General features: G+C 39.9%; 1 protein-coding gene across 1 annotated transcript in view; it reads left to right on the top strand.

The window, feature by feature from the left end:
- The window catches only part of Suclg2 (succinate-CoA ligase GDP-forming subunit beta), a 269,009-nt gene that overhangs the window by 100,533 nt on the left and 152,173 nt on the right, over positions 1–16,303 (top strand). The window lies entirely within an intron of this gene.

The raw sequence follows: 16,303 nt of genomic DNA on the forward strand, positions 1-16,303 counted from the left end.
TTAATGGTGTGCACTTCCCAGCTAGGACTGATGTTTTTACCCTATTTCTGCCTCTTTTTGTACTTTGTGATATGGGAAAGACTTAGTTCCTCCTGAAGTTGTTTATCATAGGTAACACAAAATCCTCTACAAGATTCTTAGTGTGTGATAATGGAGTGAAGTTTCATGATCTCAAAACCTCTTTAAAAGTTATATGGTAATAGGGAAACAAAGTTTAATTATCTTCCAGGAAAAACAAGCAAAACAGACAAAAAAAGAATCAGTGAAGCTGTTGGGAATGCAGAGATCCAGGAAGTGGATGTTACAAAGAGCAGGTTAAGATGAGAGAGCTAGGTCTCAGTCAGTGAGTACTGGGGAAGTCTGTGGAATGATGGAGCAAGGGTGAGTGGCCAAAGATGGCAAGATGAGCTTCTGGTTAGGGGAGAGGCTCGGTCTGTTTATCAGTGCCAGGGAAATACTATGTGTTTATTTTTTGGGAAGTGACTGGTCTTTGTTTCAGTGGATGGATTGGGAGCTGGACATTGCAGTATGGGGCTGAACTGAGGGTAAGTGGCCGTAGAGGGAAAACTCACTGTTACTCGGGCGATTGACCCTGAAGTGCCAAACATCATCTGAATATCTTCATGGATGTAACTGCACATTCATGCAGTTTGAGTGTGACATACTTTAGAGATAGGTATCTTGGTAGAGTGTCTAGGACTGTTGTAACACGTTAGCATTAAAGTGAGTAGCATACATACAGTGACGGTAAGCTAGTAAGTAACCCCTTTACTATTGGTTCTAGACAGAAGTCTGATGCTGATGCATTGGTAGCTTGGTCTCTTCCGGAAACTGTGGGTAAAATGAGTTCCTGGTATCCGAGGACTGCCAGTGGTCATGATGTCCTTGATATGTAGATGTGTAACTCCTGTCTTTGCTTCTGTTTTTGCGTTGTAGGAATCTTTCTGGAATACATGCTCTGACACCAATGAGAGTAGAAGAGAGGGAATGTATTCACTTGTGGACTGAAGTCAGCATAGTTTTTAAAAGGTCTCAGTCCCAGATCCAGTAGGCATTTTCCTTTTGCACTCTAAAATGACAAGGTGAGTGGTAAGCAAGCAAGATATTACATAAGCATCTGTGATAGTCAGCAGGTTGTTATGGGCAATGGCCCATTGTTTCAGCCATTTCTTCAGGTCTTTCTGTTCAGTTAGTAAGTACAGTCATGCTTGGTAAATAGGCAGTGCAAGTAGTGGTTCTCATAAGTCACTAAATAAGTCAACAAAGAAGAATCTAGAATTTTTTTTTTTTACTTTATTTTACTTCAGCATCCTTGTTACTCCTGTTTCTCTGGGTCTTGGGTCTCCCCCTTCGTTTTCTTATGAGGACACACATAGAAGAACACATGTCAGAATTCAGGTGGTCTAGTGGGATCTCACATGGAAGTCATTAACTTAGTACAAAGACCATCTTCCAAGTGCAGTCACATGCACAGGCTCTGGGTAGACATGTTTTGGAGAGCCACAGTTCAACCCAGTGCAGATAGTTTGACAAGTATATGGCCTGATAATGCACAGACTTGGTAAGTAAGGCTTTCTTTAGGTAATAAAACAGATCTGTGTACACTCCTTGTCCTATTCAGCTTTTATTGTTAACTTGACATAGCCTCATCATCTGAGAGGAACCTTGATTGATAAATTAACCTAGATCTGATTGGCCCTGTAGACATGCCGATGGAGAATTATCTTGGTTGTCTTCATTGATGTAGGAAGGCGCAGTCCAGTGTGGGCAGAACCATACGTTGGTCAGGTGTCCTACAATGCATAGGAAAGCTAGCCAAGTGTGAGCCAGTGAGCCAGCTTCATAGTTTCTGCTTCAGGATCTTGCTTGAGTTCCTGCTCTGACTTCCCTAAGCAATGGATTTTTTTACTTGGAAGTATAAGCCAAATAAATTCTTGCCCTGAATTGCTTTTGGTCATGACATTTGTTGCAGCAACAGAGGGGTAACTAGAATATTCCTGAAAGGAGACCATACTTTTTATTTGAAAGCATAATGCTGTTTTCTGTTGGTTATTTTAGATGTTTTTGAGACAGTTTTGCAGGCGCAGGCAGGCTAGCCTGGAACTTACTTACCTTGTAGTTCACCTTGGTGACTTACAAACTGCTCACCATTGATGTGGGATTCCCCTCTGTATGCTGTGACCATCCATAGTTTCCCAAGTGCTAGGGTTACATGCGGGCACCACCATGCTTGGTTACCAGGGACTTGTATATAAATTCTTCAGCATCCATGTTACAAATGGGGAAACAGAGAAATTGTCTCAGACCTCACATCTGGTAATTGGTATAGAATGTAAAGTTGTTCTGTTTGATGCCAAAGCTCTTGACTTGAACTTTAAGTAGTGCACTCGGCAGAATAAGACCATACTCCTCTGGGAAAGGCTTGGCATACAGTCCAGGATCAGCTTTCCTTCCTCTGTCTACCAATACATATCAAGGCAAATGATGGTGTGTTTGCTTTTATGTGCTGTTCCTTTTAAATGTGGAAAAAGAAAAAATAGTGGATGTTTTAACTACATTCTCCATCAAGTATGACTTAAATATTAGGATGTATTTATAAAATTAAAATATAAAGCCAGGAGAGTAGAAAGGGGCCTAAAAGTTAGGAACTTTTCCTTCTCTTTCAGAGGACCAGGGTTCGGTTCTCAGCATTCTTTTACAGCTTCATGTGACAGAAGGTCATTTGATGCCTTTCTCTGGCCTTCATAGGCACTACATGTGGTACATATATCCACTCAGACAAAACATTCACATGAAAAGAAATAAATGTAAAATGTGTAAAGGTGGAAAATATGAACTACCAATATGGTCAGACTTACTATAGTATATCCTAAGTGGGTTTTCCTTATACCCCACCCTTTTCACTTTGAGCTGTCTCCCTTGTCTTAAAATCTGGTGGAGTTGTCCTGACTGGCACCTGTGACCTCAGTCTTCTGTGATTGCCTGTATCTGCCTTGAAATCATAAGCACCATTTTACTTTGAAACTTAATAACATGTTCTTCTATAAATAATTTTTTTATTTATGTGATTAAATTAATTAACTTCGCAATGGTGAAGATCAGATCCTGGACCTTTGAGTGCTGGACAAGTGCTATCTTGTTCACTGAACCCGGGTCCTCTGGAAAAGGAGCCAGTGTTCTTTTTTTTTTTTTTTTAAATATTTATTATGTATACAATATTCTGTCTGTATGTATGCCCTCTGGCCAGAAGAGGGCACCAGACCCCATTACAGATGGTTGTGAGCCACCATGTGGTTGCTGGGAATTGAACTCAGGACCTTTAGAAGAGCAGGTAATGCTCTTTAACCTCTGAGCCATCTCTCCAGCCCCGCAGCCAGTGTTCTTAACCTGAGGCTGGAGAGGTGGCTCACAGGTAGCAACTGCTAGTGTACAATCATGAAGATCCAAGACAGGATCCCTTCCCAGCTCCATTTATAACTCTAATTCTTACTTTCTGTGCGACAAGCTCTTTATATATAGGCCAGCCAGGCCTCAAACTTGAGTCTTCTTTCTACTGTGTCTCAAAAGCCGGGGTTACAGGTCCATACCACCATGCCTGCCTTAGATGTTAGGGGGTTATTTTGTATTTATTTATTAATTTATATTAAGTGTGTGTGTATGTATGTGTCTGTGTGAGTGTATGTTCAGAAGTGTTTGCTGATGCATGTGTCTGAGTTTTCATGTACAAAGACCAGGAGGGGGCAGCACATGCTCTCCTTTATCGCTCTCCCCGTATTCCTTTGGGGATGGATCTTTCCCTGAACCAGGGCACCCTGTATTCTGGACTAGCTGGAATCCAGTGAGCACCATTCATCTTCCTGTCTCCATCTGCTGCAGACCTGGGATCACAGGTCTGTGCAGGATGCCTGGTTTGTTAGTAGTGGCTGAGATTCTAACTTAGCGCTTCATGATTGTCCACTAGCACTTTTAACCTCTTAGCTACCTCTCCAGCCTCAATTTAAGAGCACTGGCTGCTCTCCCAGAGGACCCATATTCAGTTCCCAGCCCCCACATGGCACCTAACACCACCATCTGCAACTCCAGGTCCAGTAGATCTGACACCCTCTCTGGCCTCCTCAGGCACAAGGTACACACCTCGTGCATAGACATGCATTCAGGCAAAACACGCATACATATAAAATAAGAACAAATAAAAGTAAAAACACACATCAAGCTGATATTTACCTGAGTAGTTTGGCAATATTATCCTGTTCAAAAAATTGTCTGTTTGTATATATGTGTGTGTACATATATATGCATTGCTAATACTACCTTGACTGGTTCAAAATCCTTGAGGTGTCTTGCTGAAAGTAGTTAGGGTTCAGCTTTCGGCAGGCAACCAGAATAACCTTTGCTGCCAGATAGAAAGGTAAGTCAGGTTAGAGAGCCCTTCTTTGAGAATCTTTTGGCTTGTGATTTAATGGCATTAAAGCTCAGTAAAATATGTTTGCACTTTTCCTCCCAGTTTTATAATTTGTACCGTGTAGCTGATCCATTTTAAGAATGGTGAGAGAGAGAGAGTTAGAGTTTGTGGTTCTGAAGGGCTGCACACCCAACTGATTGGAACTGGCACACTGCAGTCAACTCCAAGCTTCGTCTCTGCAAAACAAAGTTCCACCCACTCTTAGTATTCATTGAATTAGATGTAAAAAAGTTATTTCTTACTTAAATTAATGCTACTTGACATTCTAAATTCTTCTGCCCTTAAACTCATAATTGCCTCATTTTGCCATGATTTATACATTGTGAACTTAGACCCTGTAACCTACTGAAAACACAGTTGTAAATGGATCTACTAATGAGGAAGGAAAACATTTTCATTTAAGGATGAAACAGTTTTATTTCCATCCATGTTTTAATGATAAATTTGACTATTTGCCATCTTCCCAATGACATACTAGAATTTCTAATTCTTCATTTTTAAACAAATTTTAGGATTTACTGATGTAAATGCTATCCTTTACAAATACAATATTTTAGAAACTCATTGTGTGAAACTCACTTGAGGCCATGCTAGCTGTTCCTCGATGCTGTCACAGGGTTCTAGCATGTCGTGCCAAGTCTGCCTTAGCCCTCTTGGATTTATTCCACATTGGTGGTTTGGGTGGGCTTCCATGTCTCTGCTGAGGGCGAAGCTAAACTGCACAGACTGAATTTCAGGCCATTCTCCCTGATTTTTGGAAGATATAGACCAAAGACAGCAAGCAGGAGAAGGCTATAGATAAGTTCCTGTGTTGTCTGGTCACCCTGTCCTTTCTGCACTTTCTCCTCTGAGGATTGTCCCAAACACAGAGTTTATATCTGGAACGCTCCATCTTTCATAACCAAGCAACCAGTTCTGCTGGCTGGTGCTTCCTGGTCACCATGGCAACTAACAGGATGCATTTCACTCCTTCTGAGACCTCATGTCCTGACTCTTCACTTGCTTCCTTAGAATTCCCTGACCATGCACATCTGTTGGATGCTTTTGGTCTTTAGGAAAGAAAATACTAGATATTGTGAGATAGATTCCCATCATTATTTTGTTTAAATTCTTATTTTGTGTAACTAGATTTTTTTTTTTTTTGTATCAACTTATTCTTGATTAGATGCCACCATTTCTTTACTTCACAATGTACACAAATATCCTTTCATGTTACATATGATACATAGATTACTGTATATTTAGTATGTAATGAATTTATGCTGTTTATTCATTACACATCATATAATAAATAATCTTAGCAGAACAAATAAACAAACAAATAACAAAGCAAAATAACAGACCTATGAATTTATAAGAATTTAAAATGTTAGTTGACCTTAGCTAGAAGCTAAGGAGACAAGGGAAGCTTGAAAAGTCAGCACTGTTTTGACTAACTGTCCACAAACTCCAGCTACTCTCACCAGTTCCTTTTAGCTGCTGCAAGGTATTTTTGAATTACAAATTTGACTGTTTTCTTTCTTCTGTTGTTCTTAGGAAAACCTATAAGGAAGACCTCTTTCACTGCCTTGGCCCTTGGTTTTTTGGGTGAACAAAGAACTGATGTACTGTAACACAGAATCAGTTGACAAAGTGTGTCTTAAACATCTCGCACTAGCACAGGTCTCTGTGTGTGTGTTTGTGTGTGTGTGTGTGTGTGTGTGTGTAGATCCACTAGTGCGGTGTGGATGCTCCTTTATAGTTGTGCATGTGATAAGTAAAGTCTTCCTATTCTGTTCTGATTTGACAAAGACATCAGAGAGAGACTTTCCACCACTGGATTCCTTTTTTTTTTTTTTTTTTTTTGGTTTTTCGAGACAGGGTTTCTCTGTGGCTTTGGAGCCTGTCCTGGAACTAGCTCTTGTAGACCAGGCTGGTCTCGAACCACCACTGGATTCCTACTCTAAGCATTAATGAAATTATATCTGTGTGTGTATACATGCACACACACGTATGTATTTGCTAAGTCTTGAAATTGCAAAGTAAAAGCTCTCCCATATCTCTGTTGTGAAAATCACTTAGCAATTCTTGATATTTTGCTTTTTCATTTACATTTTGAGATCCGCTTGTCCATTTCTGAAAATTATCTGATTTTCAGATAATTTGGATGAGAGTCTCCATAGGTCATATTGCTACCTTGATAATAACATTTCATCTGCCAGTTCATGAACATGGGATATCTTCCCATTGGTTTTACTCTTCTTTCATTTTTTTTTTCCTGCAGTATTTTTCAGTTTTAAGGCATTCAGGGTTTTATTTTGGGGGGTAAATTTATTTCTAAGTATTTTATTCTCTGTTACTATCTATTGAGAATGGAGTTATATTCTTAATTATTTCTAGCAATTTGTTACTTTTGAAAGTTATTGATATCTTTGCAGTCTTGATTTTTTAAATCTGTGACATTGCTGCATTTGTTTGTTCTAGTAATTTTAAATATTTAAGCCCCATCCTCTCTTAATATGGAAGATCAGACAGAGACTATGAATAAATCATATTACTTCTTGGCATACCATCTCAATTTTCAAGGCTTCTACCTCCAGTCTCCCTTTTGCCTGCTTTCACAGACACGGACTTGGAGCGCTCTGCTGAGTGGAAATGGTAGAAGTGCATTTCTTTACTTTGTCTTTGTAGGGGAAGAGTGTTAATTCTTTCTCCATTCAGTGTCATGTGCACTATATTCCTGGCCGTTCTAATCAGAACTCTTCAGAGGAGGTTCCCTGAGAATCTAACCTCTTCTTGCTTCTCTGAGGAGTGGGATTCATTAAGCGTGGGAAAGGATTATATCTCCTTCACCATGTATGGCTGTTATTTGCTTTCTTCTGTTGAACAGTTATGTCTTCATGTATTATTGGGGGAATACCAATGTATTATTTTTATTTAGCTTCAAACAAAACTTGGTAGCGATCCCACTTAGAATCCAGAGAAAGAACCTACTTCATAGTACTTTCTGTAGCCTCAAGGAGCTAGTCAGGGCCTCCAGATCTCAGAAAATTATTTGTTCTTTTTTGTGTCTTCACTCTTAGGTTTTATGTTCATTTAGCCATCTGTTCATCTGTTCTCCCTTCCATCCACAAAGTCGAATTAACACACATTTCACTGGGTGATGTGATAGGTTTTGGGTTCTGAGAAGGGAAAGTTGTTCCAGTTGGTAATGATGGGACCCAGATGCAAATATACAAAGCAAGCCTTGTTAGTTCTGGTGATCTTGATGGTCCCTGTTGTGGGGCAATGCCTAGTTTTCTGGAAGAAGGTCATGTGGGAGGGAGTTACTTAAGTGGTCACTTATATTTGCCAGGTTGTTATATTCAGTTGCTTGCCCTGATGTCCTGCCTTCTGTACCTTGTACTGATGTTTGACAGTGCCTCTTGAGTGTTCTAGCAGGGAAGGCTTGTCTGGGCCCTGGTGTTCACTGTTTTTGTTGGAGTTCTACTATGTAGGCTTGCTGGGTGTTTGATTGTTTATACAACTTATCTCAGCCTCTGTGTTCTCTGAAGCCCCTACCCAAACTTTGGTCTCTACTTTATGATGAGCCCCTAACCATAAGATTCTTGGATATGATTGACCTCATTGTAACAGTTTTAGCCTTAAACAAAGACATTCCTATCAGGTATAACATAGTTATATCCAGAAGATAGGACTAGCAATGACCAAACTAGTCTTTCATTCGCAGTCCCCAAGAAAAGAGTAGACGTGCATTTGTGGTGGAAGTAAGGGCATGTCTCAGTTCAGGGACTACAGATTGCAGGAATATTATTTACTAAGAGCTTCCATAACTAAGTGCCCCAGGTGGAGTGTTGAAATAACAGAAATTTATTTCTTAGTGTTGTGAAAGCAGATGTTTCTCCTTGAGTTACTTAGGCCTGTCCTCCTGATGTGCCCTCATGTGGTCTTTCTCTTGTATACAACTGTAACTGTGTCTGTCTTCTGACAAAGATGTCACTTGTATTGGGTTGCATTCCTACTCTTTTGGCCTCATTTTAAAGTGGTCATCTTTTTGAAGACTTGGTCACTACTTTTTTTTTTTTTTCTTAAATGTGATTGTTACGTTTCCCATGTTGGCCTTGAATTGCTGATCTCAAGCAATCTTCCTGCCTCAGCCTCCCTAGTAGGTGCTGCAGTAACATGCTACCAGGCCCGGTATACAAGACCTTAGCTCTAAATATGGATTCATTCTGGGATACTTGACACTGATAACTGAATATATTGCTCAATACTTATATTTTGAATATATGAGTATGGAGATGGATATACTATTTAATTTATAGCATTCCTCCCTTTGTGCCACCCCACATTTTATATTCTTTTAGCATATAACATAGAGATAGCTGTATACACCCCTTCCCGACTGCTTTTGAAACCCAAGTCCAAAATTTCTTATTGGCGAGGCATGAGAAGATGTATAATTTAGTCCTCTTTGACCTCTAACCTATGAAGCCAGAGGCGGCATAGAGTCTCATTACCATTCCTAAAGGGAGAAGCCAGGAGGAAGCAGGAGAGCGTGGGTGTGAGGGAGTTGTAAACCTAGCAGATGGCACATTCCGAGATTTTTCAGCTCAAGAGTCATCCTTTGTGTTTCCTTGATGATCTGCTCCCCTGAAACCTAAGTCCAGTCTTCTGTGGCTGCTGGGAAACATGGGTTCTGGAGGACCTGGTGGCAGCTTGCCTCAGGAAAGCTTAGTGGGAGGAAGTAGGGATATATATATATATATGTTTATTAGAACAAGGAATTGGAGTCCTGCTTGATGGATTCTTGTTTTTAGAATTGGGGTCTGCTTATGGAGAATCACATACAGAAGTTATTATAACAAGCTAATAGTTTGTGAATGTTAGAAGGATTATGGTCTGAGAGTTTAGCAATCTTTACTTGGAATATCCTCAGGGATATTTTGAGATTTTTGTTAGTTTCATATCTTTTAAGAAATGATTAGATTAATGAATCACAAAATGAGAGTGGTAATGAGCTTGCTTGAGATTCAGAAATCTGAAAGAGAAGGCGTTGAAGGAGACATAATTGCACAGCTCAACTGTCTGATATCTTCCTTAACTAGGTTCCTGATAGAGTTTAATTGTGGTATGCTTAGGTCTCATTTACGAATTATTTCCCATATAGTGCTAAATTTGTTCCTGATGCTTTCAGTATTCACTTTTTAAAAGCTGGATTATTGAGGAAGAATGAGTAAAGGTAAATTTAATGATTCAGCATTTATGTTCAAAAACTAGTTGTAGCTTTTCATTAAAAACTTAGCTGAAGTTCGAAGACAGGCAAGCATTCCTGTACTCGTGTTTTTCTCTCATTGGTCTGTTACGTGGATCCACAGGCTGTGTAAGGTCAGGGACTCTACCATGGTTTAAGTATCTTAGGTTTCACCTTTCCTTACCTTGCCACTGAAAGTCTCTGAGAGACTTTCTCTTCCCACTAGTTAGTGGATCTTAGTGTCTGGTCTAAACCATGTCTCCTCTTCTTCTCAAAGCTGTCTTTAGGACTCAACTTTGCATCTCCTGGTCTCATGGCTTTTGGTGTCGTATGACTATCCTTATATTCAGTTTATTTAAGCTCAATGGTGCTTTTCACAGTATCTTTGACTTAATGTTGCAAACCTTTTTGCTGTTTTAGCCCCTTCATGGCACACAGCAAAAGTCAGAAAAGATGGGTCTTCAATGTACCTTGGTTTTACATTTTGGTGAAATTTCATCTGTTCCTGAGAGAGGTGATCGTCAGAATTGAGTAGAACAAGTCTTTATCTTTTGCCCGGGTTCCTAATAATGTTGTCACCAGCATCTTTATTTTATTTTCTTAATTTTTGTAGTTTCAAGTTAAGTACTATTGAATTAACTTTCCAGAATGACAGTTTTGAAAACATATTCACAGGAACAAAAAGACAGATTTTCTTTGTATATAAATAAAGAAGTCAGTTTATGCTGGAGATGGAAGGCTCTTTAAATAAAACATTGTCTCTCTTCTTCTTGGACTCAACTGGGAAAAATCAATATTAGGTTCTTCAAATGCAAGAAAGATCAAAGGGAAAAGTTTATGTCTTCACAGGGCAAGGTGTGTCCTTTGACTGGGGCTGTTTCTCCTGTGCATTTAAGTCGTCTCTTCCCAAATCGAGTGAATTTATAGGACATAGAAGTTCACTTCTTTGAACGTCGAAAGAGTAACTCACATATACAGGTTGTCAAATGCATTTTTTAAACTCCTGAAAGAGTTCTTCCTTATTTATTTATTTTTCATATGCTCATTTTGATACATTTAAATTAAAATATTATTAAATTTTTACTCTTTTCTCTATCCTTTCTCTGAACCCTTCCATGTGCCCTCCCTCTAACTCTGCCCATGTTCCCCGACTCAGATGGATAGGCTTTTTCCTTTAGTTGTCATTGTTAGACATGCACAAACATATAAGCACAGATCTATAAATACAGCTTTCTTGTCCTTTTTCTCATATGGATATGGTTTTAGGGCTGACCACTTTGTATTTGATGACCAGCTATGGGCTCATTCCTGGGAGAGGCGTCTTCTCCTTTCTTAGCACTCGTTAATTGTGTATAGTTCTCTGTCAAGTGGTAGGGTCCCACGCGGATTCCCTTCTTTGTGAGCATGTTCCTTGACACTGTCATTGTTCAGGTCTTGTTTATGCATCCATTTCTTTTTCTTTTTCTTTTTTTTTTTTTTTTTTGGTTTTTCAAGACAGGGTTTCTCTGTGGTTTTGGAGCCTGTCCTGGAACTAGCTCTTGTAGACCAGGCTGGTCTCGAACTCACAGAGATCCACCTGCCTCTGCCTCCCAAGTGCTGGGATTAAAGGCATGTGCCACCACCGCCCGGCTATGCATCCATTTCTAAGAGAGACAATCTCCTAGCAAACTTCCTGGTATTCTGGTGTGTGGACTTTCTCTCCTGTCTTCCGTAATGTTCCCTGAGCTGTAGATGCCGATCTGTGCTGCAGATGTATTCATGGGGCTGGCGTTTGACACTCTGATCTCCGCATTGTAGCCAGTTGCCGTTTTTTGAAGTGGTCCCCTATGTTTGCAGTAAAGAGAAGCTTCTTTTATGAGGGACAATAACTATACTTCTTTGTGGCTGTTAGGATAAGATTTAGAAAGTGTTTAGAGATATACTGGTCTAGAAAAGTGTTGGGAATTGATTCTAAGATCCTTGACCTTGTTACCCCAGGTAGTTCACCAGGTTTCTAGGACCGGGCATGTTTTCCCTCCTGTTGAGTGAGCTATACGTCCAATTAGCTGTTGGTTATTACCAATTTGAGAGTACCACTATTGTGCCTTTATGGATATCTTGCCAAGGCAGTCGTTGTTGTGGTTCAAAGGTGTCACTGCTGGGTAGGACTGTCAATTGCTTCCCTTCCTGGGCAGTTTATAGAATAGAGCTCTGAAATAATTAAATGCAGTATTTACTTTTTGCCTTATATTGAAAAATGTTTTACTAAATTCCATTGATGCAGTACTTCTTTTTCAAAGAAGGTTAGTTAAACACATTGCACTCAGGAATCATAAAAACCCACAATAGAAAAAAAAATGCCTAAATACAATAGTAACTTGCTGGGCAAAGGTGGCACTCGTCTTCAGTCCCAGCACTTGGGAGGCAGAGACAGGTGGATCTCTGTGAGTTGAAGGCCAGCCTGGTATACAGAGCAAGTCCCAGTACAGGCTCCAAAGCAACAGAAAAACCCGGTTGTAAAAACCCTAAATGGTCCTGTAAAATCCCCATGGTCTCAGAGCTCCCTTATGCGAGCCGTGAACTAAGCCTGGAGACTTAAAATCACATCCGCGCGCGCGCGCACACACACACACACACACACACACACACACAGAGAGAGAGAGAGAGAGAGGGAGGACAGACAGACTGACAGACACGGGTCATCCTTGATACAAGAGTGCCAAATGCCAAACTTTACTGTGCTCAGGGGTACTGCTCGGAGCAGCTACAGGCAGGGTCTTGTGATCAGTTCACTCCAGCAGGCAAAGAATCTGAAGCAGGCAAAGAAAATCAAGAGGCCGGGGATCTGTAGCTCTCAACACCCAGTCTCGAAAAATAAAATAAAACAAAACCAAAAAGCCAGTAACAAGTTTTAATATCCCTTATTAAATTTATTAAAAGTTCATTTTGTTTACTGTAGAAAGAGGCATAATGGCTCATTTCAATCTTTGATATATGTATTGTTAATAAATAAGATATAATTTAAAAATAAGAAACTTAATAAAAAATAAATAAGTAAAATAAATAAAAATAAGAAAAGTTTTTTATCAGGCAAAACTGTAGGATCCGGAAGAAATGTTTATTTCTGAATATACCATGGGGTCTGTCGATAAAACGTATTTTTCTTACTAATAGCATACTTTTTTGCCAGAATTTCTATACATAATACACAATCAAAATAGAAAATGTTAAATCAGAGGAACTTTAAAGATAATTTTTTATATTGTCTATATATAAATATGTATGTACGTACAAGTATTTTTATATACATTTTTATTTCGAATTAAAATTTTTGCGTAAAGCTGTGGTCTCAGATTTTATACTAATAGACTATATTAACTGTTTTCCATGGAGTTGGATATTTTGTCCAATATTGTCTTGAGGATTATACTAAAGTCTATCATTTGGTGAATTCATATTTATTTAATCTTTTCCTATGTAAGAGTTTTGGGTGTTTTTCTGTGTCTACAGTAGACTTATCTTCATAAGCTGAGAAACACAGTGGTGTATTCCCTGTGTTCAGAGAACAAAGGGTTCATCATCTGCTTGCTGCTTGAGCATCTTGCAGCAAACCTTTCTCCTTGAATAGAAAATTTTGTTTTGTGTTTGTGGACAGAAATGTGATATTTGCTGCACTGTGCTCTCTCCTCTCTGTCTGATTGACCCCACAATCCTGCATACAATATAGTAAATCAAAGATGAGAAACAGACAGAATGAATCGCATGTATGGTGGACAGGGGAAGTGACCCAGGATTGTAGGACATTTCTAGATTAAGTGGTGCGTGTGCCATGTGTGGCACCTGGGCTGCTTGGGATGACACCTTGGTGTAGGAGTGTTAAGTGACTGCAGTGTGCCAGGCACTCTGGATCACACTGTGGCTGTGGCATGTTCCTGTGTACAAGGACTCACAGGTTACCAAGTGGACTATTCAGCATGATGCTGTAACAGTAGTAGACATTTTGATGACTTATTTAGCAGTGAGGGACCACAGACTTGGGCTAGAGAGTCAGAAAGGTTTCTTGGGAAGTGGCATTTCTCATGCTGATGGAAGTTATTCTATGATAATTTGGATGTTAGTCAGTGATCAGAGAGATATGTTCTTTTTTTTTTTTTTTGGTTTTTTGAGACAGGGTTTCTCTGTGGTTTTGGAGCCTGTCCTGGAACTAGCTCTTGTAGACCAGGCTGGTCTCGAACTCACAGAGATCCGCCTGTTTCTGCCTCCCGAGTGCTGGGATTAAAGGCGTGCGCCACCACCGCCCAGCGATATGTTCTTTTTTTAAATTGTGGCATATTTGTATTATTGCAGCCAATACTAGGTGACTCAAATAAGATAACTTGTTTTTTTGGGACATGTCTAAGGCATCCTGAGCATCTACTAAGAAAACTACTATGTTCCATAGAGTTCTTCGTACAGTTACCTTTGTAAGTCACGAGCTATAGAGTGTAGGATGTTGCAGCTAGCAGGTTATGGAATTACCTGTGGGTGGTATTTCCTTTACACATAAGCCTAGTGAGAACACAGATTGGCTTATTTTATTTTTCTTCTGTATCCCAGCACCTGACGTGTGACTGGCATATGGTGTTGTGTTTGATAAGTATAGCCACACAGCATTCTGTTCAAGCTTTGACTGATTTCTTTAGGCCCAAGGACTTACTCATTACTTCTCTTCTCAAGTGCCGCAGTTTGACAGCCTGATATATACTGTTAACAGCAGTAGAGCGTTAAGAAGAACAGAGCACAAGCATACCAGTTAGGTTTTGTCTTTTTATGAAATGAAGAAGTCTTCTAAGACCTCAGATAGCAGGCCTGCTTTGTATTGATTATTAATACTCTGTCTTTCTACACTATCATATCATCCTTATCTTTCTGCTGAAACACTAGGATTCCAAGCCCTAGCTTGTAAGACACAGATGCCACGTTCCCTCAGGAAAGGGTTTCATTCAGCAAGTTTGTGTAGTGTGGTGGTTGAAGAGTTCGTTTTGCTATTCACTCAGTGTCCTTCCTTCCACGAGCAGACTGTGTTGTAGGTTACCAAAATTAGAAATTAACATCAAATATGAGCCAGCTGTAATGGGCTCCAGAAAGGGATGGAAACCTACACCATCCCTACAGTGTTGATCCAGCACGTTGGGGATAATGCTACAAGGGAACTCTATGAATGCCGAGAGCAGCCTGCTTTGTTTATAAACCCAGAGTGTGTTTGATTGGATCAAACTGTAATTTCTATTGCAGATACATTTGACTTCTGTTGAATGAAAGAGTATAATTCTCCTAAGGTTTTTATTTGTCTACTCTGTTTCTTTCTGGATATTAAGTTGGTGACGGAGAACTTTGGGCAGCCAGACATTTCTTAGTTTAATTCTGCTTAAGGTTAAGATGCTTCAGGGAGTCCTGGTCAGCTTGGCTGTAACTTCTCTGGCTGCCTTCCTCATGGACCGTATCCCAGAGGTCAGAACACAGGGGCATCTTCATTCTCTTCACACTGCTTAGTATATTCTAGCTCTCTTTATGTGAACACCCCGGCAGGCCACATTCACCTCAGTTCTTACTAAAAGCCCAGAGAAGACTCCTCCTCTCCTGCCCGAGATCTCTGAAACTCAGTAAAGAGGAGGGGTGCAGCTTTCCACAGGTCAGGACCCTGCTCATTCAGGACAGTGACCTGGTTCTGAACACACCACCTCTGTGGCCCCACTCAGTCACAGTTCCAACCCCTTCTCTAAAGCCAGGGTTACTTAACTGGACGGGTAGCACAGGCCTTTCTAGTCATTTTTTATAACAATACAAAAGTTTTAGAAAGCATATCTAATAAAATTCATGATATAAAAGAAACTAATTATAAATAATAGAATATAATAAACCAGTTGATTATCACTTAATTTACAATAAACACAGCCATTTCATTAACTTAAGTAAAGTATGTTTTGTAATTATGTTTTAGAAATTGCAATATTAAAATTTTAATAAGTGTTTATCTGCATATAACAAATCCACTCACCTTTTGTGTGTGACTCTTTATCCTTAGTAGTAGGGAACTACCTCAGCTGACCATCAGGCAGTTATAAAACTCAAGTCATTATAATTCTTCTGCAGCCGTATGAGGTGATAGATGTTGTCCCCTTCTTACAGATGGGGAAATTGATACCGAGAAATGGATGAAGCTTGCCATGCTCTTAGCCATTAACTGTAATGCTCACTTTTTTTGTGGGGGGGGGGCGTGGGGATTGGAGCAGTGTTTTAGCAAATATTTTCTAAATTGAGGAGCCAGGCCTCTGAGGGTGCATTAACACAGTAAGCTTGGAGGAGCCCTACAGTGACTGAAGACTCTGCTCAGGTAGAGGAGTTACAGAGAATTTACTAGGACCCAGGTCTCAGAAAGTGACTTAAAATATTTGTTGTGGTGCTTCTGGCTCTTATTGACTGTACCCCAATACAGATGCCAAGGGAGGACCTGTGAGATAGCTCAGTGGGAAAGGAGCTTGCCTCCAAACATGGCGGAAGGCCAGAACTGATTGCCACAGATAATTTTATGACTACTTCACACAGAGTATTGCATGTCTTTTCACACACAAAATATACAAATAAGTAAA

This window comes from Chionomys nivalis, chromosome 1, assembly GCF_950005125.1.
Source record: "Chionomys nivalis chromosome 1, mChiNiv1.1, whole genome shotgun sequence".
In the NCBI taxonomy this organism is placed as follows: domain Eukaryota; kingdom Metazoa; phylum Chordata; class Mammalia; order Rodentia; family Cricetidae; genus Chionomys; species Chionomys nivalis.